This window comes from Aplysia californica, unplaced genomic scaffold, assembly GCF_000002075.1.
Source record: "Aplysia californica isolate F4 #8 unplaced genomic scaffold, AplCal3.0 scaffold00563, whole genome shotgun sequence".
NCBI lineage: Eukaryota > Metazoa > Mollusca > Gastropoda > Aplysiida > Aplysiidae > Aplysia > Aplysia californica.
The window spans coordinates 262,991-268,976 of record NW_004797833.1 but is presented as its reverse complement, the minus strand read 5'-3'; the positions used below and the strand labels follow the sequence as shown (position 1 = coordinate 268,976).

The 5,986-nt window shown below is 41.9% G+C and overlaps 1 protein-coding gene across 1 annotated transcript in view; it reads left to right on the top strand.

Moving 5' to 3' along the window:
* Positions 1-5,986, top strand: part of LOC101857898 (dystrobrevin beta) — a 145,998-nt gene that overhangs the window by 24,592 nt on the left and 115,420 nt on the right. The window lies entirely within an intron of this gene.

Below are 5,986 nucleotides of genomic sequence, written 5' to 3'. Positions count from 1 at the left end.
GGGGAGTGGACTGGGGCAGAAAGTGGAGACGAATGCAGACGATAGAAAATATTCCATCGCTATACGGATTCGAACTCGGGACCTATTGAATGAGAGGCGAACACCGTAATCTCTCGGCCACGAGAGCTCCGTCTAAAAGCTAGATGACCAACAGAATCTAGAAGCCTACTAATGGAGGTCACTGCAAACTAAGGTAGGTGCACATTGCTTTATTACTACAAGCTAGAATTATTTTAACGTGGGCTGACGAAAGTGAACAAAAAATAGTTGTTTCGGTCTCAGCGGCAGGTATCGTGCGGATAAACTTCTCTGTACTCAAACACGAATACACACACGAATCTTCATGTTCTTCGTGTTCTTCTTGTTTTTGTTATTGTTCTTGTTTTTCTTCTTGTTTTTCTTCTTGTTTTTCTTCCTCTTTTTCTTCTTAGTTCTTATGGCATCTGTCATGTAGCGGTGAAGCACTTGATATGCAGTAGACGTGAGTTCCATTTCCACATGTGGAGAATTTTATCGAATATTTTAGTTTTTCAGTTGGGGCGTTTTGTCCCTGTCTGTCAGCCTGAGTTAGTCCTGCCAGACAAGGTCAATGCAGGTGCATCGTAAATTATACTGAACTGTGTCGATTGCAGGCATGAAATGTCTGCTTGCAAATTTTCTTCTAAACAAAAAGTGGGAAGGGGACCAATGACCCGACATTAGGGAACAGGCTTTTACTCCAAGCTGCCAACTCGATTACCCGTAATATTCCTCTACTGCTTTTAATTAACAAACGCGCTAGGTCTTACCTTGTGTGTTGTCTCTCGTCACGAGTGACGCCTACTATGCTTGGCGAATATCCATTACTTATATATCTCACCCCCCCTCCCCCAAGTATTTTCTTTCCTGTCTTGCACTCCGATGTCCAAGGACTCAGAAAGAAAAAAAACCCAACTATTGTACATTTGTATAATGACAAGAATTATATAATATCGATGGTGAAGATGGTGCTAACGATAGTGACGTTGATGATAGTATTTATAATAACAATGATAATAATAGCAAAAACAACCACACTTTAAACTGCAACGAACAAACAAGTCCCAACTCAAAGGTACGTTGCCAAATCAACGACGCGAGAGCAACGGCGTGAAATCACTTATTCCGCTCTCTAGCCCGCGGGGCGTATCTCGTAAGTAAAGCTTCTCTCTTGGGAATGTCCAATGCCCATTGCAGACATTTTCGTCTTATCTCCATTTGGCATGGTTTAATTTGGTCCAGTTTGAAGACGGTCAGATTTTCCTGCATAGATGGCGAAAAGCTACCGTTTCGACCTAATTTAACCCGATCCTCTCAAATCAACTTGCTTGACTTTCTTGATCACGATTGGATTTGTTTTTGTTTGTTTGTTTTTTTAATGTGAAACTCGTGGCCAACAACCAATCAGAAGACTGCAACGTGTCACTCGACATTGCGGGGTCAGATTTTTTGTTTGCACCTTGAATGCATAATGGGGCTCTGGGTCAAATTTAAATGAAGCAAGGCAGAGGTCTGTTTATAGTATGCACTGGGCAGGGCCACTTTCTGACCTGGCCCGATCCGATCTGACAGATCGGTTCCATTTGGCTAATGGGCATACACTTTTAATTAGCGATGGCTCTTTAAGCCATCTGGTTGTCTTTTCGTCCGTTACGGGTCGGGGGGGGGGGGGGGGGGGGGTATTCTCAGTGTGATGACCGGCTCGAACCGGCGTCTATCGTGTAGCTATAAAAGGCGTTTTCCCATCGCACGGAGAAGACCTGAGTTCATACATGATCTAGATCTATAGATAGGCCTACAGGGTGATCCAGAAAAAGACTTTACAATTTTTTTTTCTGAATATCTCCCGCAAAATTTGTTCTAGAGTACTGTAATTTGGAACAGACATTTAATTCATTCAAAAGGAATTTGTTTGATATAAAATCCATGAAGAAGAAACATGTTTTGAAAAAGGAAACGGCTAAAAGAAAAAAGCACCCAAAAAACGCAAAGTTCACCAATGTTTAAAAATCTTGTAAAGGAAGTCGTGAAAAGATTAGTTGATATTTTTCTTTATTTTCTCTTTGACATTAATTTTCCATCCCTGTGACATTTAAACAATATTTTATTTCTTTTACAGAGTTTTAAAAACCTAATGATTTCATTCTGAAATTCCTAGAAGCAGTGCTCCACATTCCCTCCTTTGGACTCGACACATTTTTAACGTGTATTTCGAAATGTTCAGTGGCGCCCTAACACAAGGACCTGCTAAACCATGAATTTTTAAAGCCACGTACACTGTACATGTTCACAAAGAAGTGGTTTCTAGAGACAATAGAGTGGGGTGCCCAATAGACAGCATTTTTGGAGTTAAAATATCCCGAAGGATGAAAATGATCTTTGCACTAAACCAAATGTCATCGAGGAAATGATCCCTCTTTACAAGACAATCGAGGAATCATGAACACATTGCCATGCTCTGATCCATGTCATCTGGGCCTAGCGAAGATGAACATGGTATAGTCGTAGGTTAAGATCTGCCATGAGAATGCAGACTGTTGATGTGTAGGAGTCCTAGCTGCAGACCGTCTACGCACAGACGTCGCATGGGACTCGGCTACTGAAATCTGCACTCTGGTGACGTTTAAAGGGCTGCGCATGGTGCGTGTTCGACTTGAAGTGGCCATTTTTTAAAGAACTTTTTAGTTCTGATTCGCTATTGTTTCAAACTGACGGAACTTCTCTACTCATGACGCCAAAGGCCTTGAGTGCACCTTAGCATTCTCTCCATGCCGTGCGCAGAACTTACGAAATTCAGAGATGGTGAGTTTGTGGAGAGGTAATGTTCAATACAAAAAGATCTTTACTCTTTACTAAACGTAGCCATGATCTAAGCAGGCAAACAAAATTTGGGAAAAGTAATATCTGCAGACTTCTGTTGACTTGTTAGACTGCTGTAGCTTGCAATATGGCGCGATTGTTGCAACTTTAAGGCCCCGCGTCCACTGCGCTTTTTAGTCACTTGCAGGCCAAGCTCACATGCAGATGAGCTTGTTTTTGTCAGTCACTGACTGCCTTTGCCTGACTAACGCGATTTTCCTGCATGCACGCTTTTTCGTCAGTCGTGTAGGGGACTAAGAAAGCCTCGATTCGACTCATTTTGGAAGGAAATTTGCATCTTTAAGTTTAAGTACATTTTTGCTTTTTCATTGTAGGCTACTTTACATGATCGATAAAGTTGTATCTCAATATAATATATTGTAGAATAGCAGATCTGAGCTGAAAAACAGAAAAAAATTTAATAAAAATAAAAATTAAATTAAGCACTTGACCTAGATTTAAATCTAGATAATTATTTTCGTTCTCGGGAGAGAACCTAGCTAGGGACGTGTCTAGATCTAGATTCTAGATAGATCAACGTTCTCTAATGTTTAGTGCTTCCAATTTTCCGCCAATTTTTAGTTTTCTCCTGACATTATCTGCCGGTCCACTAGTTATCTAGATCTGGGCCTAGATTCTAGAGCTACCTCTCGATATATTGTGTCGCTTTGCCTTTCCTAAAACAGTGCCGTATATGAAGCTTAATTTACCCTTCGCTGACGAAAGTTCTGATGGCCGAGTGAACAGCGTGTCCACGTTTGAAGGCAAACATTATTTTTTGAGCGTGGGTTCGAATCCCGGTCCCAGCTTTTTTTTTCTCCTCTCATCGTCCCAACTTACCAACAATGTTTCCCATAATTATAATTTGTTGCTTTTTAGTTTTTTTTAAAGTGGTAAATAAATAAATAAATCGCCTGTGCTGTCTGTTGTTCTCGTAATCATAACGCACTGGGCTAAAAATAGGTTTAGCTGTCTTATTCCGTCTTGGCAGGTCTGACGTCGGTGGACGCGGATCTTTTTGAGTCGCTTCTACACCCTGCAAAAACTTCGTACATTAGCTTGGCCTGGAGGTGATCTTATTTTGGTGGACGCGTAGGCTTAGTGGTAGGCCGAACGCGAACTGGTGCGTCATGCTATGAAAATGACGACAAGGTTGAAAATGGGTTGTTTTTTAAATGCGCTATATAGAGCAAAACCATTCAATGGACTTCTAAAAAAACATATCAGACAAATTCCTTTTGGATTCCAAACGTTATGTTCAAATCTGAAGCGCAAAACTTCAGTATGGAGGAAGATATTTACAAAACAAGTTGTAAAGTTGTTTTTTTTGATCACCCTGTAGTTCGATTCCTGGGAAGTTTTACCGAGTATGTCGATCTTCCAGCTGGGACGTTGTTTCACTCGCAGCTGAGCTTGGGTTGGCCCGGGCAGGGAGCAAGGTCGAAGCTCACCTCCGAAATGATCGAAATGGAGTCGTCCAGGGGGGGGAGTGTTAAACTCTGACACTAAAAAGACACCCCCAGCCAAATGAAAACAAAAGCTAATAAAGAACCCCCCCCCCTCCCCACGCCTCCTCCCCCCAATTTGTATTAGTATTAGTGTGATATGGACTAAAAAAGAGACGTTAAAAATGTGTGCAGTCACTGAGGGGATGTGTTCGTTCTTGAATCGAACGTCTTTTTCTCTTCACAATGTTACTGCGATTTATTGTGGTAATGAAGTAGACTATGTTGATAAATTTGATTGATTGGAAATGGCCCCTTCCTCCTCTCACACAGATCTTTAGTGGCAATATGATCGTTTTGGAGATGGGCGGCTTCGATCCTGACAATCAGGGCTATCACATGCTGCGTCGGATCCATCAACTCAACAGAAAGATGGAGATAGCGTACTCGATGAAGTCAACTTCCCCACTGGGGAATCGAACTCACGTCTTTTGTGTCTGGCAGTGATGAGGTTATCCATTACAGCACAGACGCCAGTCTGTCATCACCATCGATTAACATGGAAAAAAAAGGAGTTAAGTTTCGAGACGTCTATTTTTATGTTTAGCCATTCTTGAGTGTAGACATGTGTCATGTGGTAACCTCGTCAGTTTGCTGCGATGTTGTTTCATACTTCGCCCGGATTGATCTAGTTAAATTGGATGATTGTGTTCGATGGGGGCGTAAAAAATAGCAATTGCACATAGCACATATTTTTTTAAACAAAGATTTGTTGAATCTGGGCCACGTCGATGCCCCAGCAAAGGCTGTGAGACTAGGTTTCTAGATAACGATCGGGTGCGTTTGATGAAAATCATGGTCAACAGACTTATACAATCAAAAGGCTCCTAAGTGAATTAGGGAGTGTGCCCGAGAGTGGTAAGCATCACCGCCTGTCATGCTAGTGATCAGGGTTCGATTCCCTGTCGGGAAGATTTTTTGGGGTCTTGATAGTGAGAGAGACACTGAATCAGAGAGAAGAAAGAAGATAAAGACACAGAGGCTGTTTGAAAAAGTAAATCGGAAAGATGGGCTTAGGAAAAAAAGAGATTAATGTTTTTATAGAGTGTGCAATTTCCTCGATGCAAATTAGATGCCCAGTTAGTCATCATCAATGCCTTCCACCCCTAGCACGGTATAGGCCACATACAAGCTCCTTCCATTTATCTCTGTCATGGGCCATCTTTTCAAGCTCGTTCCAATTCCAAGTAAACTTCATCTCTTTCATGTCCCTTTCCACACATCATGTTTCTTGAGGCCTACCCCTGCCTCGTGCTCCCTGTGCGGTCCACTGCAGCGACTGTCTTGTGATGTTTCCGCTTGACTTTCTGAAGGTGTGTCCCATCAATCGCCACTCTCTTATTCATATCCTATTTATTCTTCTTCCTTTTGTCCTGTCCTTTCCCACAGCTCTTCATTTCTTAATATATCCTGCCACTTAATTCTTCGGATACTCCTCATACATCTGTTGATGGAAGTCTGGACTTAATTAAAGAGTAGAATTTCGGTGCGCAGTGAGATGTTGCTTGCTTTCCTGACTTTTTTAAATTTTGGATTTGGACCCGGGACCTTTGAATGAGAGGCCAACACCTTAACCTCTAGACCACGAGAGCCCCCTTTCCAGA